This window comes from Neoarius graeffei, chromosome 4 (genome assembly GCF_027579695.1).
Source record: "Neoarius graeffei isolate fNeoGra1 chromosome 4, fNeoGra1.pri, whole genome shotgun sequence".
Taxonomy (NCBI): domain Eukaryota; kingdom Metazoa; phylum Chordata; class Actinopteri; order Siluriformes; family Ariidae; genus Neoarius; species Neoarius graeffei.
In genome coordinates, this window is record NC_083572.1 from 43803376 (window position 1) to 43830016 (window position 26641).

The following is a 26641-nucleotide window of genomic DNA, read 5'->3' on the forward strand; positions in this document are numbered from 1 at the left end:
TCCAAGTCCCCAAGTCTCAAGTCCCCACCTCTGCTTGATAGTGCTGCATTTGTGTGGTGAGGAAGTTGAGGGAGTTGGACAGGGTGGCGATGTCCTGTGTAATCTGTTGGAGGTCTTGCTGATGGGTCCCGAGGAGAGTCCCTTGCTGCTGGATGGCTGTTCTCAGATGGGTGAGTTCCGCTGGATCCATGTTGGCCAGAACGTACTGTTAGGGGTCATGAAGGTGTGGTGGGATAAGGATCCACAAGCAGAACACAGACAGTAATAAAATAAATAGAGAGATTTAATCCAGGGAAAAGGGCGTGGCACAAGGGTAAACAAAGGGGACAAAAACAAATGGCAAAAATAATCCAGATAACAAGAGACAGAAAACTAGACAGAAAGACGAAACAGGCAAGGACAAAAAAATGCGAGGACAAAAAAAAAAACAAGAAAAAAAATCCTAATGCAAAAAAACATGAACTAGAATAAACCCTTAGTGCAAAAATCATGAATTAGAATAAACCCTTAGCGCAAAAACCATGAAATAGAAAAATGAGCTTGAGCAAACCACCATGAAACATAACAGAGGCACAGAAACGGCTAGAAGCAAAGCGAGATGTTCTGGCAAAGTTCCTGTCTGAGAATGGCGTTTTTATAACAGCAGAGAAAACCAGGAAGTGAATGCAGGCATGAAGGAATTCCCATTCCGGATTCGGATCAGTGCTGGTGTGAGAGATTCGTAATCTCCAGAGTGGATGTCCAGAGTGGAGCATGACAGTTTCTGACCTTGCTCTTTGCACAGTGAGATGTCTCAGAATTCCCTGAATCTTTTCACAATATTATGTACCAGTACTTTAGATTTTGAAATACCTAAATTCTCTGCAATTTTGCATTGAGAAATGTTCTTTTTGAATTGACTAACAATTCTCTCATGAATTTTGGAACAAAGGGCACAGCCCATCATGTTTGCAAAGACTGAGCTTTTGATGAATTCTCCTTTTATACCCAAGCATGATACCCTCACCTATTATGAATTAACATGCTTATTATGGAATCTTTCAAAATGGTGTTCCTGGAAAGTCCTATAAACTTTTCATTCTTATTTTACCTCTAGCTCAACTTTTTTTTGAGTGTGTTTGTTATGGGTGGCGAGATGAGTCATTCCATGCCAAATCAACAAGAGGTTATGCTCGACCATCTCATATTTCAATGAAATTTGGAGGGATCAGAGATACTATTAAAAGAAGTTAATCCCCAAAACTTGAGCTTCCTATCACCAATAGTTTCAGAGATACAGGCATTTGCATTTTTCGATTTTTTTGTTTTTTGCTCAAAACATACATATTTCAAAGTGCAAAATAATCTTTATTATGCAAGATAGAAACCTAAAATTTTGCACAGAGAGACTCAATGTCTTGTACTATAAGCTTCAACTTAGAATTTCAATGGTCATTGTATATTAGATGGTGATTTTAACAAGGAAATTAAAAAGACAAATTTGCATTTTTTGCATTTTTAATTCATTCTGGAAGTTTGCCTGTGGCAGTAATGCTTAAACTAAGAATGTTATTCAAATCTACACAGAAATATCTACCAATTTCAGTTTTACCAAGTCTCCACTATTCCTAGTTTGTCTGTAATAGGGTTTTGAAATTCGCCGATTTCTAAAACATGCCATTTTCAGTAGCAAGAAATCCAATGTGGGATAGCAGTTAGGAACTTGTAAATTTTTTTCAGTAATCCCCAAGACCCATATTTTATATTTCCAAATTTTTGTTCTGTGTCTCTCAAGTATTTTTAAACTACAGGGGTTTAAAAAATCCATTTTCACCAAATTCAAATTTTTGATATATTTTCATATAACTGATATTTGAGGGTTAATAAATGCTTCAATAAGGCTCAAGTAGGTTAGGAGACATGTTTCTTCCTCAATTTTAAATAAAATTTCAATTAATGCTCAGTATTAATTATTTGTAAATTGATTTTAATCTAAGACTGTGTAACATTAGCAATCAATGACCAGCTATTGTGTACCAGTCAACAGCCAGCCTTATCAATATCAACACAGCACAATAGGTGACCTTTGATACCAGAACAGGTGGCTCATATCTTATAGTTTTAGAGTCTGTAAACTGCATACTTGTTCAGATAACATTACATTGCTTGGATTATATTAAATACATTGTAATACAGAGCACTGAGAAAATTTACCAATGTTATTAACTGAATGTGTTTCTTTGCAAGGATTGGATATTTTGAATAGTTGACTAGGGAATTTAATTGTAGTTGCTTTCAATTTGAGATCAGTATAAATGAGTTTGTTCTTAGACATCTAGAAATGGCTGAACTTCCTCCCTGTTCTATAGGAATTGGACTAAAGAAAGATTCTGACTGCCATAAACTAACATACAACAGAAATTGTAAGTTAAATACACTCTCTCAGTATAGTTTGGAGCAAATTTCATTAATTAAACAGAGAACTGAACTTGAGAACATTTCAAGCACAGACACAGTATGTCTGCATCATGAGAAACTGTTTCTGATGAAATATGAAGAGCTACAGAAAAGTTGTTGTGATCCATATGAAAGGCACAAGAAAAAAGTTAAAACAGAATTACGTTCAATTCTTCCTGAAACAGCAGATTCACTTTCACAATTGATAAATAAAAATATTAAACCTGGACAAAAATTGTGTTCTAAAATGTTCACAGAGAGTGAAAGAACATTTAAGCCAAGCAGATTCAGCAGGTTCTACAGAATCAGAACAAGAGAGCATGTGTGTAGATGTGGATCCAACATACACTGGTGAGGTAGCTGAATCACTTGACAAAAGCCTTGTGTCAATTGGTGGCTCTCCACTGAAAATTGCCAAGTATAGCTAGCCTGGCAAGCCAGACTAAATGTGAATATTTAGTCTGGTCTCGGTCGTAGACATTTCCGAAGGGTGTGGGAGGAACAACCCGTTGTCTTTCAAACTGTCTCTGTGCGTATAGGCCAACGCTCTGACCAATCAGCGCAACAGTGACTGTGACGTAGTCAGAGCGACAGAAAGCAGTGGGTGAGGCCTTGAAATAAATAATTTTTCAAAATGCGTATTAATTAATAAACAGGTTCTAGATATTAAGAAGTTTGGAGATAATGACCACAAGTTTGGAGTCTGTACCACATACTTAACATACACTCATTTTTTTTCAAGTGTTTTTCAAGGGTTTGCTTAAACTGTTTTTGAGAGTTTTTATTTAGTGGTGTTTGGTGAAATAATTTCCCTTAAATTTAAAATAACGGGAAAATAAGAAACAATCAAAAAGTAATGTTTCAAAGCTGTTTATTAATTCTTCGTACTGCACAAACTAGCCCCATCCTTTTGACTACCAGCGGAGCCAGCTGGTAGATCAGACTTTTGCCATAGTCGGTCAGCAAAACAGTGAAAACGTCCTTCTTGAAAAGGAATGAGCGGAAAGCCTCTTCCTGCTCATGTTTCAATGAAAACTCCAAGTCTAATTCTTCTAAAACTGATTCCAAAGTGGAGTCAAACTAGCGCTGTTCACTAGCCGTAGCCATCTTTCCTGTTGTGCTTTCTCCAGCATCGTGCAGCCTTGTCGTCACTCCTGCAAAAGCCCGCCCAAGGAATCCAAACAAAAACCTTGCATTGTGATTGGCGGGCACGATTTGATGTCCGGGGTGTTTTGTTGATATGGTGCGAGGTTAGACCCACTCATAGGCAAAAATATTTTTGGCCGCTAGGCGGGTGGGTCTAGTTTACTAGGCTAAAGTATAGCCACAAACAGAAAGCTGCAAATGGCAAAGCAAAGCTGCAACAAGTAGAAGAAACTTTACGTTCTAAAATGAAATTTTATTAATTAATGAAATTTGCTCCAAACTATACTGAGAGAGTGTATTTAACTTACAATTTCTGTTGTATGTTAGTTTATGGCAGTCAGAATCTTTCTTTAGTCCAATTCCTATAGAACAGGGAGGAAGTTCAGCCATTTCTAGATGTCTAAGAACAAACTCATTTATACTGATCTCAAATTGAAAGCAACTACAATTAAATTCCCTAGTCAACTATTCAAAATATCCAATCCTTGCAAAGAAACACATTCAGTTAATAACATTGGTAAATTTTCTCAGTGCTCTGTATTACAATGTATTTAATATAATCCAAGCAATGTAATGTTATCTGAACAAGTATGCAGTTTACAGACTCTAAAACTATAAGATATGAGCCACCTGTTCTGGTATCAAAGGTCACCTATTGTGCTGTGTTGATATTGATAAGGCTGGCTGTTGACTGGTACACAATAGCTGGTCATTGATTGCTAATGTTACACAGTCTTAGATTAAAATCAATTTACAAATAATTAATACTGAGCATTAATTGAAATTTTATTTAAAATTGAGGAAGAAACATGTCTCCTAACCTACTTGAGCCTTATTGAAGCATTTATTAACCCTCAAATATCAGTTATATGAAAATATATCAAAAATTTGAATTTGGTGAAAATGGATTTTTTAAACCCCTGTAGTTTAAAAATACTTGAGAGACACAGAACAAAAATTTGGAAATATAAAATATGGGTCTTGGGGATTACTGAAAAAAATTTACAAGTTCCTAACTGCTATCCCACATTGGATTTCTTGCTACTGAAAATGGCATGTTTTAGAAATCGGCGAATTTCAAAACCCTATTACAGACAAACTAGGAATAGTGGAGACTTGGTAAAACTGAAATTGGTAGATATTTCTGTGTAGATTTGAATAACATTCTTAGTTTAAGCATTACTGCCACAGGCAAGCTTCCAGAATGAATTAAAAATGCAAAAAATGCAAATTTGTCTTTTTAATTTCCTTGTTAAAATCACCATCTAATATACAATGACCACTGAAATTCTAAGTTGAAGCTTGTAGTACAAGACATTGAGTCTCTCTGTGCAAAATTTTAGGTTTCTATCTTGCATAATAAAGATTATATTACACTTTGAAATATGTATGTTTTGAGCAAAATGCAAAAAAATAGAAAAATTCAAATGCCTGTATCTCTGAAACTATTGGTGATAGGAAGCTCAAATTTTGGGGATTAACTTCTTTTAATAGTATCTCTGATCCCTCCAAATTTCATTGAAATCTGAGATGGTCGAGCATAAATTTGTCAGATATTTGTTGATTTGGCATGGAATGACCCAGATGTGGTGAGTTTGGATCCAAAAACAGAACACAGACCAGAAAATCCAAAAAATAAAAAATGATTTAATTGAAGTCAAAGAGTAAATTTTAGGGGAGGCCAAGTCTTGGTCGGCCAGGCTCCCTAAGGGGATGACACCCTAGCTTGTATCCGTAGGGGCTGTGAAGGGGGAAACCCTGTTTCAGCCCTAGCAGCAAGTGGCGTATAGCCCCTGGTCATATTATTTGGCTTGGGTTGACTCCCCAAGTCATCTTATCTTATATTGTCACATTACAATTAAGAAAAGCCTCGAAATGGACTGATATAATGGTGACAACCCCTGCAAGAATTGACCAAGATTATGGAATTGTGATCCAATTTATTTTACCTTTAGTGATTTTGTTCCTTATTTGTGGTTATATTCACCCAAACCCAGGTCCTAAGCAAAATGAATTCACTGCACGATTTACGAACAGGGGCGGCACGGTGGTGTAGTGGTTAGCGCTGTCGCCTCACAGCAAGAAGGTCCTGGGTTCGAGCCCTGGGGCCGGCGAGGGCCTTTCTGTGTGGAGTTTGCATGTTCTCCCCGTGTCCGCGTGGGTTTCCTCCGGGTGCTCCGGTTTCCCCCACAGTCCAAAGACATGCAGGTTAGGTTAACTGGTGACTCTAAATTGACCGTAGGTGTGAGTGTGAATGGTTGTCTGTGTCTATGTGTCAGCCCTGTGATGACCTGGCGACTTGTCCAGGGTGTACCCCGCCTTTCGCCCGTAGTCAGCTGTGATGGGCTCCAGCTTGCCTGCGACCCTGTAGAAGGATAAAGCGGCTAGAGATAATGAGATGAGATGAGATTTACGAACGTTAGAGGTTTACGCACCAATTGGACATACCTGGAACATGATCTTCTTTCAACACTTCCTCACATTTATTGTGTATCAGAAACTTTTCTGAATAGTAAGGTTGATGACGAGATGCTGGTGGTACCTGGTTACTCCGTTTTCAGAAGGGATAGACCCAATGACTCTGGTTGGGGCGGGCTAGTAGTGTATTGTAGTGAAGCTCTTACCATTACAAGAATGTCTGACTTTGAGAACCTTCACCATGAATTTGTTTGCCTGGAACTACTCCTCCCAGGACGTAAGATTTATATGTTTTGTGTCTATCGGCCGCCATCAGACGATGACTCTTTGTATGATGTGTTCTCATCTCATTATCTGTAGCCGCTTTATCCTGTTCTACAGGGTCGCAGGCAAGCTGGAGCCTATCCCAGCTGACTACGGGCGAAAGGCGGGGTACACCCTGGACAAGTCGCCAGGTCATCACAGGGCTGACACATAGACACAGACAACCATTCACACTCGCATTCACACCTACGGTCAATTTAGAGTCACCAGTTAACCTAACCTGCATGTCTTTGGACTGTGGGGGAAACCGGAGCACCCGGAGGAAACCCACGCGGACACGGGGAGAACATGCAAACTCCACACAGAAAGGCCCTCGCCGGCCCCGGGGCTCAAACCCAGGACCTTCTTGCTGTGAGGCGACAGCGCTAGCCACTACACCACCGTGCCGCCCCCTGTATGATGTGTTATCTGAGAATATTGACAATATCCAAGAATTCCACCCAAGATCTGAAATCATTGTTCTTGGGGACCTGAACGTCCATCATGAAGACTGGTTAGGCAGTAATAAGACTGACGTGCATGGAGAATGTGCATATGAATTTGCCATTTTGAATAACCTTCATCAACTTGTTTTAGAGCCTACTAGGCTTAGTAAGGATGGAAACTGCTCCAAATTAGATCTCTTCCTAACTAATTCTCCAGATAACCATGTTGTCACCGTCAGTGCACCTCTTGGGTCCTCCGACCATTGTGTGGTAACTTCTGTGGCAAACTACAGACTTCCAACACAGAGTAAATCAGGCAATCGTAAGACCTGGTACTATGACAAAGCTGATTGGGATGGTATGCGCTCATATTTGGCCAATGTTAGTTGGACTTCTCTCTTAAAAGACCGAAGTGCTAATGCAGCGTGGTCCTGTGTGAGAGATAAGATTAGTGAGGCTATGAACATTGTTCATTCCTTCCAAGACAACCAAACATCGGTATTCTGATAAACCCTGGTTTAATGAAGATTGCAAATTAGCAGTTCAAAGGAAGCAAAATGCATTCAAAAGGTGGCAAAATGACCAAACAAAGGACTCCTGGGCTTTGTATATTAAGTCCAAGGCAGAGTGTCAGCGTGTTGTGTGCCGTGCTCATGTGCAGTTTTCACAACACTTACAACAGAATCTCAAGCATGTAGACAATAAGCAATGGTGGAAGCTTGTCAAAACAGTGACTGACAGCAGTAAATCGTCTTCTGTTCCTCCATTAGTGAGCGATGGTAAAACTTTCAGTGAGGCAAAAGACAAGGCTGAGTTGCTGAACAAGACTTTCACTGCAAATGCTCACCTCAACGACAATGGCAAGACTCCCCCGAACTTATCACCCAAAACCAGTGGAGTTCTTTCCTCTCTGAAGTTCTGGCCCAAAACTGTTCTCTGGAAACTTTGTAATTTGGACACCTCCAAGGCCAATGGCCCAGATGGAATATCGGCAACAGTACTTAAGAAATGTGGCCCCGAACTTGCCCCAGCTCTTGCCAAGCTATTCCATATATCTTTTGACACACAGACAGTTCCCTCCGACTGGAAAGCTGCTCATGTGATAGCTGTACCTAAAAAGGGAAACAAGAAAGATCCCTCCAACTATAGGCCCATATCATTACTGCCGATAATATCCAAAGTCATGGAAAGTATTATCTGTGATCACATTCGTAAACATCTTGACATGTACCGGCTTCTCTGTGACAGCCAGTATGGTTTCCGAGAGAAGAGATCAACAATCGACATGCTTTCATATATTACCCAGTGGTGGAACAATGCTCTTGACTCTCAGAGAGAAATTAGAGTTCTTGCCCTGGACATTAAGAAAGCCTTTGACCGTGTTTGGCACTGCAGTCTATTGTCCAAGCTGACCTCCACTGGTATTCAAGGTGACCTGTATGGCTAGATCTCATCCTTTCTAGCTGACAGACACCAATTTGTTGTACTAGACGGATTTACCTCTTCATCAGTGCCCATAACTGCCGGAGTTCCCCAAGGCAGTGTTTTAGGGCCCTTACTTTTTCTCATTTTTATTGATGACCTTGCATCTCACTTAAAGAATGACCTTCATCTATTTGCAGATGATTCAACTCTACATGTCGTTATAAAAATCCCAGCCTGAGAAACACCTGTGCTGAGAGCCTACAATGGGACCTGGACAAAATAGACAAGTGGACCTCTGACTGGTGTATAACATTCAATGCAGGTAAAACTGAGGAGATGATTATAAGTAGGAAACGAGAACAGACCCATCCTTCTCTCTACTTCATGAACAAAGAGCTAAAGCCCACACAGAGTATTACTCTCCTTGGTGTCACCATCACCAATACTCTAACTTAGACGCCATTCATCAAAAGCCTTGCCAAGAAGACGGCTAGGAGGTTATACATCCTTGGGCGTACAAGAGACCTTCTCCCTCTTCAGGCTCAGATAACAGTACCGTATATAAGGCGTATATTCGTCCCCTCATGGAATATGCTTCCCCAGTATGGAGCGGTGCTGGCACAACGGCTCTAAAGCTGCTAGACAGACTCCAGAGGAAAGCTGTACGCCAACTTCACATTAGGGACCCACAACAGGCTGGCATTTTCCCCTTGGACCACAGGAGGAAAGTAGCCAGTCTCAGTACCTTCTACTGGCAATTCTTCCTGCAACCCTCTGAGGAACTTGTAGGAATTCTGCCGACCCAAGTTACTGGAACACGAGTAACCCGTTCAACTACAAGTGGTCACCCATACCTTGTCAATGTGCCAAGATCCAACACTTCATTTATCTTCATATGTACCAAGGACAAGCAGGCTGTGGAACTCACTGCCAGCCTCAGTTTTCCCTGTCATTGCAAATGTGAACACTTTTAAAACTGCAGTTAACAGATTCCTCTTAAACTCTTCTTAATGTTACTTTGTCATATCTACATGTATATCTACTGTTTTAGAGGTAATGAAATGCGGATGACAATGTTCAATGTAACTTCAAGGCAAGATTGTGATGTGACGCATTCTTTTTTGTTTTTTGCTATTATGTTTTGTATTATTTTGATTTAATGTATGAGCCGCTTTTCATCTTTAATGATGGCAACACCAGACTCTTGTTGGACCTGATTAAAAAAAAAACAACAATAAAAATAGCAAAAATAATCCAGAAAAAAAACAAGACAGGCAAGGACAAAAATGCTAGCATGAAAAAACATGAAACATAGTCCTGACAAAAAACTGGAGACCAAAAAACGTAGCACAAAAAAAAACATGAAAAATGACAAGACGTGAGTGCAAAAAACTGTGGCAATGAACACATGGGCGTCACCACCAATGAATGTGAAGGGGACGTGTCCCCTTCACATTTCATAATTCTTCGTTTGGACCCCCCCCCCACATTTAACATAAAATATTAGTTCACACGGTGCCATTTCTATTGCTTTGTGAAAGAATCCATTCCACTTGAACGATAAGAGAATACACATACCACTGAAAATCCACTCCGGGTTTTCCGGGCGTTACCTACAACAACTCACCGCACGCAAGTGAAGTGAGTCTCAGTGCAAGCAGAGAAATTTTGGTGCAAGGTGCAGGCTGCTCGAAAGTGGAGTGGAACATGCAAACTCTGCACAGAAAGGCCCTCGCCGGCCACGGGGCTCGAACCCGGACCTTCTTGCTGTGAGGTGACAGTGCTAACCACTACACCACCATGCCACCCTTAGATGTGTAATAGTTACTTAAATTAAATACTTTAAGTAATGGTAAAACACAGACTATTAATAAGAACAGTATAAATACCTGTGTCATTGTTTTTAACCATCTCTTATTAGTCAGTGTTTCCATTTATGCATTACATAATGTGATATTTAATTTACTTTAAGTGGGTTTGTGGAAATTATTTGTATTTGAGAGTATAAATGAGATCCTTTAAGACTATCCATAAATTGATCTATTGCAATCATTATTTGGATTTATAAAATTGTGGCAGCGGGGGCATGGTCAAGCGTCGGTCTGTGACTGGAGGGCGGAGTCAGGGAAGGTAAATGGCAGAATCACTGCACCTGATGTGAATTAATGTGTTTGTGTGTCTTCCCCAGTGACCGCGCCCTATATAAGGAGAGAGAGAGAGAGCAGAGGAAGAGAGCTCTCTCCCCAACCAGATGACTTGTGTGTGCACGTGCGTGGCTGGGAGAGTGAATATTACACTGAAAAGTGCAAAATAAAGAGTTTTTGGGAACTCAGTTCTGGCCTGCCGTCCTTCTGTGCTCCACCCACCCATCCGAATTGCAACAGTGGTGCTGAAACCCGGGATCGGAGCACAGAGAAGAACAGCCCCATGGAGTCCTCCCCCTTCGCAGACCTGGTCCACACCCTCGCCACGGCCAAGCAGAGCCAGCACCAGGCGCTAGTCACCCTCCGGAAGGAGCAGGAGCAAAGGTTCGAGGCCCTGGTGCTGGCACAGCAGGAAGATCGTCAGGCATTCCGGCACCTTCTCGCGTCGGCAGGGTCCACTACCTCCACCGCCACGGGCCCTCCCCACCTCACCTTAATGAAGATGGGCCCGCACGATGACACCGAGGCCTTCCTCACGCTCTTTGAGCAGGCAGCAGAGGCCTCGGGCTGGCCGGTGGAACGGTGCGCCTCTTCCCACTGCTAATGGGTGAGGCGCAGTTGGCCGCGCTACAGCTCCCCACCGACAGCCGGCTGGTTTACGCAGACCTCTGCCGGGCCGTCCTCCAGCGTGTGGGGCGCAGCCCCGAACAACACCGACAGTGCTTTCGTGCTCTGCGCCTGGAGGAAATCGACCGGCCGTTCACGTTTGGCCAGCAACTCCGGGTCACCTGCTGGCAGTGGCTGAGGGCTGACAACCGCGATGCCGTGGGAATCGTCAATCTGGTGGTACTGGAACAGTTCATCGCCCGACTACCTGAAGGGACCGCGGAGTGGGTCCAGTGCCATCGTCCGGCGTCACTGAATCAGGCCATCGAGCTGGCAGAGGACCATTTGGCGGCTGTTCCGACGGCAGGACAGCAGATCTCCTCTTCTCCCCTCTCTCTCTCTCCCCCTCCCCTTCTGTGTCTCGTCCTCACCCTGTTCCCCCACCACGGAGGCGGGGGCTGGCTCCGCCCCAGCCGGCCCGCCGCACCCGCGATGCCCTCCCGTTTCCCGCTTCCGTATCTGTCTCTTCCCCCCCTCAGGTGAGTGAGCCCCAGAGCACCGGTGCAGAGAGAAAGCCCAGGCTGGTTTGCTGGCGCTGCGGGGAGCCGGGGAACCTCCAGCAGCAGTGCTCGGCAATGGAGGTGGTCATGGTGGTCCGGATCCCCGATGTGCCAGGAGCCGCCCTCGATCAGGCCGGAGCGTATCGCATACCGGTGAGTGTCCAAGGGGATACATATTAGGCATTGGTGGACTCTGGCTGTAATCAGACCTCAATCCACCAAAGCCTGGTGCAAGACGAGGCATTGGGGGGAGCACAATTGGTGAAGGTGTTATGTGTGCATGGGGATGTTCACAACTACCCTTTAGTGTCAGTCCACATTCTTTTTCGAGGGGAAAAATTTAGTGTAAAGGTGGCGGTTAATCCTCACCTTACCCACTCGATAATTTTGGGGACTGATTGGCCGGGATTTCGGGAGTTAATGAGGCATTTAGTGAAGAGTGGGGCCTGCTGTAGTTCAGCAGGGGGAGGTCCCGGTGTTGCATTGGTGGGAGCAGCTGTCACGGAGCCGTCTACGTCATCTCCGCATCAGAGCAAGGAACCACAGGCTCCTCCTCCTTCTCTCGGGGAATCCCTCATGGATTTCCTGTTAGAACAGTCGCAGGACGAGACTCTGCGGCATGCGTTTGACCAAGTGAGAGTAATCGATGGTCAAACGCTCCAGCCAAACGCCACCCCGTCCTTCCCCTATTTCTCCATTATGAGAGAGAGACTATACCGAGTGACGCAGGACACTCAGACTAAGGAGCCGATTACTTAGCTTTTGATTCCAAAGAGCCGCCGGGAATTGGTATTCCAGGCAGCTCACTTTAATCCCATGGCTGGACACTTGGGGCAGGATAAGACGCTAGCCCGAATAATGGCCCGGTTCTATTGGCCAGGGGTTCGCGGCGATATCCGTAGGTGGTGTACAGCATGCCGCGAATGCCAGTTAGTAAATCCAGCGGTCATTCCAAAAGCGCCTTTGCGCCCGCTGCCATTAATCGAGACCCCGTTTGAAAGAATTGGAATGGATCTCGTCAGGCCATTAGATCAGTCAACATGAGGGTATCACTTTATTTTAGTTCTGGTGGACTATGCAATGTGATATCCGGAAGCAGTGCCTCTTCACAATATCTCAGCACACAGTATTGCGGAGGCGCTCTTCCGCGTTATCTCCCAAGTTGGAATCCCGAAAGAGATTCTGACTGACCATTAAGCCTCCACGGGGTTCTCCCCATTCGAATTATTATATGCGCGTAAGCCGTGCGGCATCCTAGATGTACTGCAAGAAAATTGGGAGGAGGGACCTTCCCTGAGAAAAAATGAAATTCAATACGTTATTGACCTGCGCACAAAACTCCATACACTCACACACCTAACCCAGAAGAATTTGAGGCAGGCCCAAGAACGGCAAACCCACCTGTACAACAGAGGTACGCACCTTAGGGAGTTCGCACTGGGAGAAAAAGTACTTGCACTGTTGCCCACATCGAGCTCCAAATTGATCGCCAATTGGCAAGGACCCTTTGAGGTCACATGGCAAGTCAGGGACGTTGACTATGAGGTGAGGCGAACGGACAGGGGTGGGGCGCTACAGATTTACCACCTCAATCTGCTCAAACTCTGGAATGAGGAGGTCCCCATGGCATTGGTGCCGGTGTTTCCAGAGAAGGTGGAGATGGGGCCAAAGGTTCAAAAGGGAACATTGACATCGCGTACCTCTCCGGTCCCCTGTGGAGACCATCTCTCCCCGACCCAACTCACGGAGGTTGCCCAGTTGCAGACCGAATTTTCGGACATGTTCTCGCCCCTGCCCTGCCACCCCGGCCTCATAGAACACCACATCGAGACACCCCCGGGGCTGGTAGTGCGCAGTAGAGGTCTGCGCGGGACAGAATTTTCAGTCCTGCTCCCGCCCGCTCCCGCATTGTGCAGTCCCGCTCCCGCCCGCTCTCGCAAAGGATTATGATTTTCAGTCCCGCTCCCGCCCGCGCCTGCCATATTTTATCCCGCTCCCGCCCGCAAATCCCGTATGATGCAGACGTTCACGTTATTTCTCACGAAAGTTCTTGTCATTGGCTTGGGGAATTAAACATGCTGAGCTTAGCTGAGCTCTCCACTGACTGATCCTTCACCTAGCGCACGTAGCGAGGGTGTGCTTTGCCAGGCGGCATGTGCAGCTGAGGCTTTACAGAGATACCCAACACACCTACCAAAATCTACAGTGGATATTAAGCATATTGTACATTGCACATAGCTTATGTCACTCCTCACATTTACATTCTAGGAAATACAAGTAGGCCTATAAGAAATTAATACAATTTAAAGACACAGCGTGATGGTGCCCCACCCCCTACTTTGAGTGGATTTGACCATAAATATCTACAGCTCATGTTCAGGGGTGTGTTTCCCAAACAACTAACCAAGTTAGCATTAAACCAATATGGTACGATGCAAGTTTGAACTAACATCCAAAAAACAACTGTTTCCCAAAGCTGTATGTGGCAGTGGGGGCGTGGTCAAGCGCCGGTCTGTGACAGGAGGGTGGAGTCAGGGAAGGTAAGTGGCAGAATCACTACACCTGATGGCAATTAACCTGTGTTTGTGTGTCTTCCCAGTGACCGCGCCCTACTTAAGGAGGGAGAGGGAGAGCAGAAGAGATCATCTCCGGACTAGACGCTGACTGTGTGTGTGGCTAGCCCATAGAATTGTTCACTGAAAAGTGTGGCAATAAAGCCTTTTGAAACCCTGATCTCTGTCCTGCCGTCCTCTGTGCTCCACCCACACCTCGTGAACCGTTACAGTGGTGCTGAAACCCAGGACCAGAGTGGAGCACCAGCAGATCAGCCCCATGGAGTCCTCCCCGTTCGCCGACCTGGTCCACGCCCTCACCACGGCCCAGCAAAGCCAGCACCAGGCGCTCGTCACCTTCTGGAAGGAACAGGAGCGATGCTTCGAAGCCCTGGTGCTGGCCCAGCAGGAAGACCGCGAGGCATTCCGGCACCTCCTCGTGTCGGCGGGGTCCACCAGCGCTCCGGCCACGGGCCCGTCTCCCCTCACCGTTACCAAGATGGGTCTACAGGACGACCCTGAGGCTTTCATCACGTTATTCGAACAAGTCGCAGAAGCCTCGGGGTGGCCAATGGAGCAGCGCGCTGCGCGCCTTCTCCCCCTCCTAACGGGAGAGGCGCAGCTGGCCGTGCTACAGCTCCCCGCCAACCGCCGGCTGGCCTACGCAGACCTCTGCCGGGCCGTCCTCCAGCGCGTGGGGCGCACACCAGAGCAACAGCGCCAGCGCTTCCGCGCTTTGCGCTTGGAGGAAGTCGGCCAGCCGTTCGCGTTTGGCCAGCAGCTCCGGGATGCCTGCTGGCGGTGGTTGAGGGCCGACAACCGCGACGCTGAGGGGATCATCGACCAGGTGGTGCTGGAACAATTCATCGCTCGCCTACCAGCAGGAACCACAGAGTGGGTCCAGTGCCACCGCCCGGCGTCGCTGGATCAGGCAGTCGAGCTGGCGGATGATCATTTGGCGGCTGTTCCGGCGGCAGGACAGCAGACGGCATCTTCTCTTCTCTCCTCTTCTCTCTCTCTCTCTCCCCCTCCTTCTGTGTCCTGTCCTCGCCCCATTCCCCCACTGCGGAGATGGGGGCCGGCTCCACCCCAGCCGGCCCGCCGCACCCGCGGTGCCCTCCCGTTTCTCCCTTCTGTGTCTGTCTCTCCCCCACCTCAGGTGAGTGATCCCCAGAACACAGGTGCAGAGGGAAAGCCCGGGCCAGTTTGCTGGCGCTGCGGGGAGCCGGGCCATCTTCAACAGCAGTGCACGGTAATGGAAGTGGGCGTGGTGGTTCGGATCCCCGACGCGCCAGAGGCCGCCCTCGATCGGGCCGGAGCGTATCGCATACCGGTGAGTATTCAGGGGGCTACATATCAGGCGTTGATGGATTCTGGTTGTAATCAGACCTCAATTCGCCAAAGCCTGGTTCAAAACAAGGCATTGGGGGGAGCACAGGGGATGAAGGTGTTGTGTGTGTGCACGGGGATGTTCACCGCTACCCTTTGGTGTCAGTTCACATTTTTTTCAGAGGGGAAAAAGCCATAGTGAAGGCGGCGGTTAATCCTCGCCTTACCCACTCTTTAATTTTGGGGACTGATTGGCCGGGATTTTGGGATTTAATGACACATTTAGTGAGGAGTGGGTCCTGCCATTTAACAGGGGGAGGACCCGGTGTCGCTTTGGCGGGAGCAGCTGTCACAGAGCCGTCTACATCATCTCCGCGTCAGAGTGAGGAGCCGCCGGCTCCTCCTCTCTCTATCGGGGAATCCCTCGCGGATTTCCTATTAGATCAGTCGTGAGACGAGACTCTGAGACATGCGTTTGACCAAGTGAGAGTAATCGATGGTCAAACGCTCCCGCCGAACGCCACCCCGTCCTTCCCTTACTTCGCGATTATGAAGGATAGGTTATACCGAGTGACGCAGGACACTCAAACTAAAGAGCGAGTCATGCAACTTTTAATTCCGAAGAGCCGCCGGGAATTGGTATTCCAGGCGGCTCACTTTAATCCCATGGCTGGACACTTAGGGCAGGATAAAACACTAGCCCGAATAATGGCCCGATTCTATTGGCCGGGGATTCGCGGCGATGTCCGTAGGTGGTGTACGGCGTGCTGCGAATGCCAGTTAGTAAATCCAGCGGCCATTCCAAAAGCGCCTTTGCGCCCTCTACCGTTAATCGAGACCCCGTTTGAAAGAATTGGGATGGATCTCATCGGGCCATTAGATCGGTCAGCACGAGGGTACCGCTTTATATTAGTTCTAGTGGACTATGCAACGCGATACCCGGAAGCAGTGCCTCTTCGCAATATCTCAGCACGCAGTATTGCGGAGGCACTCTTCCGCGTTATCTCCCGAGTTGGAATCCCGACAGAGATTCTGACTGACCAAGGCACCTCGTTTATGTCACGTACACTGAACGAACTGTATGGGTTATTGGGTATTAAGCCGATCCGCACCAGTGTGTATCACCCACAAACGGACGGTTTAGTTGAACGGTTCAACCGCACCCTCAAGAACATAATTAAAAAATTCATAAGTGAGGACGCACGTAATTGGGATAGATGGCTCGAACCCTTGCTTTCTGCAGTGTGAGAGGTCCCCCAAGCCTCCACGGGGTTCTCCCCGTTCGAATTGTTATACGGGCGTAAGCCACGCGGCATCCTAGACGTGCTGCGGGAAAATTGGGAGGAGGGACCTTCACCAAGTAAAAACAAAATCCAATGCGTTATTGACCTGCGCGCAAAACTCCACACGCTCACGCACCTAACTCAGGAGAATTTGCGGCAGGCCCAAGAACAACAAGCCCGCCTGTACGACAAGGGTACGTGCCTTAGGGAGTTCGCACCGGGAGAGAAAGTACTCATACTGTTGCCCACATCGCGCTCCAAATTAGTCGCCAAATGGCAAGGACCCTTTGAGGTCACACAGCGAGTCGGGGACGTTGACTATGAGGTGAGGCGGACGGATAGGGGCGGGGTGCTACAGATTTACCACCTCTACCTACTCAAACTCTGGAACGAGGAGGTCCCCGTGGCGTTGGCGTCGGGGGTTCCAGAGAAGGCAGAGCTGGGGCCGGAGGTGCAAAAGGGAACATTGGCATCATGTACCTCTCCGGTCCCCTGTGGAGACCACCTCTCTCCGACCCAACTTGCGGAGGTTGCCCAGTTGCAGATCGAGTTTTCGGACGTGTTCTCGCCCCTGCCCGGCCGCACCAACCTCATAGAGCACCACATTGAGACGCCCCCGGGGGTGGTAGTGCGTAGCCGCCCTTACAGGTTACCCGAGCACAAGAAAAAAGTGGTTCGGGAAGAACTCGAGGCCATGCTCGAAATGGGCATCGTCGAGGAGTCCCACAGTGACTGGAGCAGCCCGGTGGTCTTGGTACCCAAGGCCGACGGGTCGGTCCGGTTCTGTGTGGACTATAGAAAAGTCAACGCGGTGTCTAAATTTGATGCGTACCCAATGCCTCGTATTGATGAGCTGCTCGATCGGCTAGGCACGGCTCGTTTTTACTCGATGCTGGATTTAACAAAGGGTTATTGGCAGATCCCCTTGACTCCATTATCCTGGGAAAAAACGGCCTTTTCCACACCGTTCAGCTTGCACCAATTCGTCACACTTCCGTTTGGGCTGTTTGGGGCACCTGCTACGTTTCAGCGGCTGATGGACAGGGTCCTCCGCCCCCACGCCACCTATGCGGCCGCATACCTCGATGATATCATCATTTATAGTAATGACTGGCAGCGGCACTTACAACACCTGAGGGCCGTCCTTAGGTCGCTGAGGCGAGCGGGTCTCACAGCCAACCCAAAGAAGTGTGCGATTGGGCGGGTGGAAGTATGGTATCTGGGCTTCCACTTGGGCAACGGGCAGGTGCGTCCCCAAATTAACAAGACAGCAGCAATTGCGGCCTGCCTGAGGCCCAAGACCAAAAAGGGGGTGAGACAGTTCCTGGGGCTGGCTGGCTACTATCGTCAGTTTATACCTAATTATTCGGACGTCACCAGCCTGCTGACTGATCTCACTAAAAAGGGGGCACCAGATCCGGTCCAGTGGACGGAGCAATGCCAGCGGGCTTTCTCTGAGGTAAAGGCTGCACTGTGTGGGGGGCCACTATTACACTCCCCTGACTTTTCTCTCCCCTTTGTGTTGCAGACCGATGCGTCGGACAGAGGGCTGGGGGCAGTTTTGTCCCAGGAGGTGGAGGGGGAGGACCGCCCCGTCCTGTACATTAGCAGGAAGCTGTCAGTGCGTGAGGGGCGCTACAGCACTATCGAGAAGGAGTGTCTGGTGATCAAGTGGGCGGTCCTCGCCCTCCACTACTACCTGCTGGGGCGCCCTTTCACCCTCTGTTCGGACCACGCACCCCTCCAGTGGCTCCACCGCATGAAGGATGCCAACGCGCGGATCACCCGTTGGTATCTGGCACTCCAACCCTTCAATTTTAAGGTGGTCTACAGGCCGGGGGCGCAGATGGTCGTGGCGGACTTCCTCTCCCGTCGGGGGGGGGGGAGTCGGCTGCAGGCCAGACAGCCGCCCAGCCTGAGTCGGGCGGTGGGGGTATGTGGCAGCGGGGGCGTGGTCAAGCGCCGGTCTGTGACAGGAGGGCGGAGTCAGGGAAGGTAAGTGGCAGAATCACTACACCTGACGGCAATTAACCTGTGTTTGTGTGTCTTCCCAGTGACCGCGCCCTACTTAAGGAGGGAGAGCGAGAGCAGAAGAGATCATCTCCGGACTAGACGCTGACTGTGTGTGTGGCTAGCCCATAGAATTGTTCACTGAAAAGTGTGGCAATAAAGCCTTTTGAAACCCTTATCTCTGTCCTGCCATCCTTTGTGCTCCACCCACACCTCGTGAACCGTTACACTGTAGTACCAACTTGGTCTGAACCAAGTTGATTTGAACCAACACAGTTCAAACCACGATGTTTTCAGATGTGTTTGGATGGTCTCGTTTATTGTCGGAATTCAGAGAAACAACCCGAAGTTGGCTGACAGTGCGAATGGCATTTCACCTTTAAATGACCGTTAAGCCAAATTTGGTGCATCCATAATCTTCCCCTGATGCTTGCAACTTGGTGTAGATGTTCATTTAGACTAATATAAAATTGCAATACCCCTCATTTGGAAATCACGTGTAAACAAAAGGCATCTCCATAAATTAAAGCATCATATACTAGTTTTGGCTATAAGGCTATTTGCCCTGATTAAAAATAGCTAAGCAAACTGCTGTGAGATGGCACAGATAACGTTATGTAGATCTACATGTTGTGTATTTATAGGTGGCATTGTTAGGTTTATTGTAAGTTTATTGTTTAGACTCTGACATTCTGCTGACACATTCCAAGTTGAGTGCTGCATGCGCTCATGATTGACAGCTCTCGCTTTGATTGACAGCTCTCGCTCTGTGCACTCGCACTCCCACTTCCAAGAATGAACAGGTGAATGCGCATTCTCTTTGCGCACTCGCACTCCCACTTTCTTTTTAAAGCAGCACTTACTTCTGAAGCACTGTGAGCTTCACTAGAGGAGCTCTGCTTCTGCCATGATCAGAGATCTCAAACACGGAAGAGCGGAAAGGAATCGGAAACGTATGCGAGATTAGACCACATCCGCAAATTTAGCTATATTAAAATGTTTTTATTAATGCCAAACAGAGGTGGAAAAACCCGAGTGCAGAAAGTAAAAACCTTGCCACATTTTTGCTCCAGCCAATTCAATGAACCAGCTGATCCTAATTACCACATCCCCTAAGCCAGGTTGATGAGCTAATTGGTGAAATCACCTGTGTTGAGAGCACAGGCAGAAGGAAAACCTAAGCAGGACTTTTACTTTGTCAACCCAGTTTTTCCACCTCTGATGCCAAATAAAATATCCAGCACAAATTATATATGATAGACATAAATTAATAATTTATAAATTTTATTTTAAACACGTTTTTAGTTAGCGGGACTGCAGCTTATCACCTCTCCCGCCCGCTCCCGCATTGTGCACTCCCCCTCCCGCCCGTGCCCGCAATGAGCTTTCAAAATTTGTCCTGCGCTGCACTGCTTTGCGTCGGGTCCCGCGGGACTCCCGCGGGAGTGCAGGGCTCTAGTTTGAGCCACTGAATAAATAATAAAAAAATTAAATACTGATGTAATATAAAATGGCACCTTTTGTGTAAACAAATCTTTACAGAGTTGACTTTCTTGCTTTATTGTCAAATTTAAAATATAAATAGTGAAAGATAAACAAACAGAACATAATTAATGAATGAACTGATTGATTGCTTGATTGACTGAATAAATAATGGGTTGCCTTTTTCCTTACCTCATATCCTGAGATTGTGGATTTGCTATGGCTTGACAGGATGGGATCCCAGAAAACCTGAAGTTCTGAGGAGGAAAGACTATGTGCCCACACTTTAGTTAGGGGCTATAGAGGGCTCTGGGAAGACAACAAGCAGGAAACCAAAATTAATTCTGAACTACACCACCATAGACACCACACAAATTGTTAAAAAAGGTAAAATCTAATAACAAGCTACTATACATGTTGCAACATATAAGACGTTTAAATGTCATGACCTAGGTAGTATAAGATTCTATCTGCATTCATATAGAACCTTATAATGTTCACTAAGGTGAATTGTGTGAGTAGTCATTATGCAGCCAATTTAAAAGTAATAAATTGTGTAAATACTCATACCTTTACCCAACATTCTTATCTTTTTTCTTTCTCTCTGAAGATAGGCTTGATAAACAATTTTAAGCACATAAGGCTTTCAATTGAGCATTTAAACAGTTCATTTATTTTCTATAAGTGCTCCTCCAACTCCATGTCATGTTTACAGCCTATGAAGAAGCATTGTGCCCAAAGCAAGAGTATGCCCAGGATGGGTCACCAATCTATTGCAAAGCCTCATACATCCATGTGCACACAACAATGGGAATTTACGTAGTGTCGCCAATCAGTTTATAAGCATGTTACATGACATGGCAAACTCCACACAGACAGCAACTGTCCCTGTAATCTGGAGCTCTGAGGCAGCAATACTACTTAAATAATTCAAAATTAACTTCTAAATGCTATATTTTTCTTTCCTGGATGATACAATCATAAATGCTTAATATTTAAATCAGTATAAATTATTTTTATGTCAAGAGAATTGACATAAATATTTACTCAACCTTCATCCCCTGAGTAGACAAGAGATACAGGGGTATAGGGTCCTTCTCCAATGCTGTTGTACACTCCCACCTTCACCTTGAATTGTAAGAGTGGAGGAAAGCTGTCATTTTTAAACACATATTGGGATGCATCCTCTGAGGGCACCACACTGTGCATTCAGACCAGAGAACTAAGTAAACGAAAGGCTACCACGTATCCAAATTTTCCTCCATTCTGTAGTTCTTCCAAAACAGGCTAAAGTTGAAAGAGAATGTAAAAAAAAGAACGTTAATACTTCTAGATGCTTAAAAAAACAGATTAACACAAGAGCTTCATTCGTGCAATTAGCTGAGATTATCTTACATAATTTAAGGATGACAGGAAAAAGCCTCTTGTTCTTTTCTTGTCATTGTCATGTCTTCCGAGATAAGCTGAAAAGCTGTGATTACTGGTCTGTCAATCTGGTACTTAAGCTCTCAAAACATGTGAAATGCACCATTTTTAAAAGCTTACTTGCCTTCACCACAAAGGCGAACATATGGCATGACAGTCAGTGTGTTTAGGGAGAAAATCACTTGACAAACTTTGTTATTTCATAGGTTCCTTACACAAAGCCTTTCCCAAATATGACTCTCTATTTCTATCTTTATTATGATTTCTGTAGGGAGCAGTTGCACACTGTAAAAAGTAAACCGCAGGTGGTAAAGAAGGCAGTTGGACTTGCTTGAAATTCTTGAAGATGTTTCATCTCTCATCTGAAAGGCTTCTTCAGTTCTGTCTGACTAGTGGGGAGTTCCAGGTATTTATCCTCTAGTGTACTGTTTCCCAAAGACTGGGTCGCGACCCTCATGTGGGTCGCGAAAGACTTTTTGTGGGTTGTCTCACATGTTTCCTTAGTGGTCATCCAGCTGTCTGCATATGACCTCAAAATAGCTGCCAGTTTAAAAGCTACACCTCCGCCTGTGATGTTTCTGTACAGTTAAAAAAATAGCAGCTATTAAAATTACAGACTGTGTATTAAATAGGTACAGTATTCTTTGTCTTGTCTTTCTCCACAAAAGCGCAAAAAGCCACTGTTCTAAAACCGATTAAACACAAGCACTTGAAAACATTCTAATCCAATTAACACCAATACTGTAGCAAGAAGCACGCAACAAGTTCTAATCTAATTAAAACTTTCAATGATGTTGCAAAAGACAAGGCCGATTGTGGAACCTACAGTATAGGTGGTGATTGCTTTCCCGCAGTCTCACTTTAGCAAAGCAGAGACCTTCTCTGCGTTGTTTGAGCTGTTTCTGTCGGCATGTGAACATGCATCATTGAGGATTCTGGATTTTTATTTATACACATTGCTAAAAGCAAGGTAACAAGGTTGGGCAGGGGGTGGGCGATCCAGCCCAATTTTCACAAATCTGTTTTTTTTTTACCTGGCCCTCCGCTCAGTTCTGACTGCATTGCGGACTGAGCACTTTTGAATTCGACTATTTCGCTTGCTCCCGCAAACTGACAATTCATTGTATGCAGAATAGCCTATGGATTCACAATTTTATCGAGCTGTGGCTGCATAGCTGGGCCCGGTATGTTGCATTGAAATCAGTGGAATCAAATACTGGCAGAGCAGTGCTCAGCGCTTTGCTGGAGCCGATGTGCGGAGGACATTCGGAAACAATTCGAATAAAATCTGGCAACCCTATGTATACAGTTCTGTCACGTGAGAGGGCTAGTACGAATCATGAATTTGTGTATGAGTGTTCTTGCAATTAGTTTTAAAATTGCCTAAAGTTGAGAATGCTTGCTTGGCTCTCAAAAAACAAGGGGAATGTTGATGAAACATCAAAGGTCAGTGCAGCTCAAGGTGAGGGAAGTCAGGGGGCAATCAATGAAGCTAATACCAATGCTAGTATTGAAAATGCAGAAAAAGAGGCTAGCAGTGTTAATGCTGTGCAAGGATCGGAGCCCCCAGCAAAAAAGAGAAAATCAGCAGCAAGGCCTTACAAAGACTATTTTTTGAATTATGGTTTTGTCAATTGTGCTGCTCATGGGCACCGCCAGGGGGGGAAAGGTTAGAACAATTCTAGGGGCCCAGCACTGCCATGGGGCCCTTTAAGGGGCTGATAATATGCTTTTAATGATTTTAATAAGACTTTTGAAATAACAACAATGCAATATTCCATCTGGTAAAATGAGCTAATTGAACAAGGTTGTCTATGTCTTGAGTTCTTCAACATATTGTCATTTAACCCTCCCCCTTTTGCGAAATGGTACGGTCCAGTTCTGGTAGAAGCGCGATGCATTAAATCTGTGTGCTGATCAGTGCAACGCTACTTGCTGGCAAGTTGCTGCTGTGTCGCGGTGCAGCAGCCAGCCAGCCAGCCAGCAGTGGAGTGCGTACAGTCTATGATCGCTAAATATGAAGAGTGGCTGTCAAAAACGGAAAGAAAGGCAGCTGAAAGCTGAGTGGGACCAGAGAGGCAGGCAACTGGTCACTCAGTTTTTCCCAAAGAAAGGTAGCTATCACTCACATGTGTGTTCAAAATATTAGCGAATGGTAAATGAACAGTATGAACGTGGTTGGATTAGCCTATCAAGAGAACACTTTTACAGTTTGTATAGTGACATTTTTTCCATTTTAATAACTGAACTGACTTGTGTGATAAACAAGATGAAATATTATGTTATGCTGGTGCTAATAACTAGTGCTAAAAACCAGTTTCATAACTAATGGGGTGCCCTAAATATGCACAGATCCAGCCTCAGGGGGACCTCCGCCCTACCAAACCACTGAACCCCCCCTTTGGAGAAGGAGGTAAGCAGCAATACAACCCATAAATGCTTTAGGATTGAAGTTTTTAATGAGCAAGCGCCATATACAGTTTGCTAGATTAAGGTGTTGCTAATAACGGACACACTCCTGGTCCATGGAGGGGCAACCAATAGTCTAACTCTGCTTACGCTCAAATTTCTGTCTAGACACACTTTGCTTTGAACATATTCCCTTTTTGCAGAACAGTACACACAGCTTTCTACCTAACACATAACAATCCATGGGATTTCCATAGGTATTTTGATGCTGGGTAGAAAACTTTTCCTATGATTTATTAGCAGTCGCATCACACATTTCACTACCAATTGTCCTAGCACAAGAAGGCATGTGGCAAAATCTTGAATTTTCATTTGTGATTGTAAATGCACCAGAATTAGTCACTGACTAGTTTTCATCTAGTCCCTGGTAGGTTAATACATAAAATGTAATAAAGTCACAAACTCAAGGTCCATGGGCTATCAAAAGTCAAATAATGACAATAGTGCAATTGTGATGAGGGTGGGCAAAGTTGGGGGGCCCAAAATTCTAATCTTTCATGGGGCCCAAAATTTCTGACGGTGCCCCTGGTGCTGCTCCTAGCCACGATGCAAGGCCAATGTGTTATCTGCAGCGAAAAACTGGCCAACAAAAGTCTTAAACCAACTAAACTTAAGAGGCATCTTGAAACGCTGCACCCAGATTTGGTGGACAAGCCCTTAGATTTTTTTCAAAGAAAGGCACAGGAGATGAAAGCATCAGTCGACATTCTACAAAAAAATGTCACGTTGAACGAAAAAGTCCAACTCGCCTCTTACAAAGTTGCTCACCATGTGGCCATGGAGAAACAACCACACACCATAGCAGAGAAGTTAATTTTGCCTGCCGCAATTGACATGGTCAGCGCTGTTTTAGACGAGAAGTCGTCTGAAAAATTAAAAAGCATTCCCTTGAGCAACAACACTGTATCACAAAGAATACATGACATTGCAGACAACTTGGAAGAGCAGCTTGTTACCCGACTAAAGAAAGCAGGATGTTTTTCAATGCAACTGGATGAGAGCACAGACATCGCAGACTGCGCCACTTTGCTGGTGTATGTTAGATATGCATGGGAAAATGAATTTTTGGAGGACTTGTTGTGTTGCTTGAATATCCCAACGGGAACCACAGGAGAAGATATATTCCGTGTCTTGAATGACTACATGGTAAAGTGTGGACTTGAGTGGGGTAACTGTGCAGGTGTAACTAGCGATGGGGCAGCAAATATGAGGGGCAGGAAAAGCGGAGTTGTGGCATGAATAAAGGAGGCAGCGGGGAAGGAAATTACATGGAACCATTGTTTCATACATCGCCAGGCACTGGCATGCAAGGGTATGCCCCCTGCCCTAGAGAAAACACTAAGCGAAGTTATTCACATTGTAAACTTCATTAAGGCCAGCTCACTTAACACCCGACTGTTCGATCAATTGTGCACTGACATGGGAGCCGAACACACGCACTTACTGTTTCACACGGAAGTGCGCTGGTTGTCCAAAGGCAGAGTTTTAACAAGATTTTATGAACTGAGACATGAAATCCATGCCTTCCTCATCCAGAAAAAGTCCCATCTTGCCAAATTGTTCACTGACGATTGGCTTCTCAATTTGTTGTATCTGGCCAACATCTTTTCATTGCTCAACGAACTGAACCTGAAATTACAAGGATGGCATGACAATGTTTTCTTTAATTGGAAAAATGTCCAGGCTTTCCAAAAGTCATTGAAGCTGTGGCTTGCAAGACTCAGAAGGCCAGACCCAAGTTACTACATGTTCCCCACTATGCTGCAGCATGTAGAAGAACATGATGTCATGAGCACACACGTGAACCGCCTCTCTGTGCTTATTCAAACTCATCTCACTGCGCTGAGAGATTTGATTGCTATTTTCCATCAGAGAGGTTTTCCGTCCTGGGTGATAAAAGATGGATCCAAAATCCCTTTGAGTTTGAGAGACCCAAATCTTTGCTCGAGTTGACACCTAGTCCTGCAGAAGAAGCTGAGTTGCAGCTCAGCTGCGATCGCACTCTGAAAAGACTGTTCGAGTCTGTGACCTTATCATCATTCTGGATAACAGTTTCAGCAGAATACCCTGTCCTCAGTAGGACCAGTATTTCGATTCTCATTCCATTCACCACAACCTACATGTGCGAATTGGGATTTTCTGTCTTCACAAAAATGAAGACACAGCACAGAAACAGACTGAATGCTGCGCCTGATATGCGTGTTGCGCTCTCCTCCTGCAACCCAGACTGGAGCGCACTACAAAAATGCAGACAGGCCCATCTATCCCATTAGCGGATAATGTAAAAATAAGCAATCTTTATATAGCCTAATTATTTTATTGACTATTTTGGTATTTTTGTTTGTTTTTTGTTTGTATTTTCAAGAAATGGGCAACATTTAATGTTTAAATGGGTTACTTGTGGATGATTGTTGGTTCAATTACTGTTTAAATCTTGAATAATAGGCTACTAACTGTTCAGATGATGGATTGTTCACTGAATAAAATATACTCCTTAATGTTCAATAATGGTCAAGTACACATTTATTTCTTGATTTACTTATAATGTCCACTGACTTGGGTCGCGAAGGTTTCTGACTTCTAAAATGTGGGTCCCCAGAAAAAAAA

The 26641-nt window shown here is 45.6% G+C and overlaps 1 pseudogene; it reads left to right on the forward strand.

Moving 5' to 3' along the window:
* LOC132884570 (contactin-4-like) overlaps window positions 1–26641 on the forward strand; it is a 196177-nt pseudogene that overhangs the window by 131528 nt on the left and 38008 nt on the right.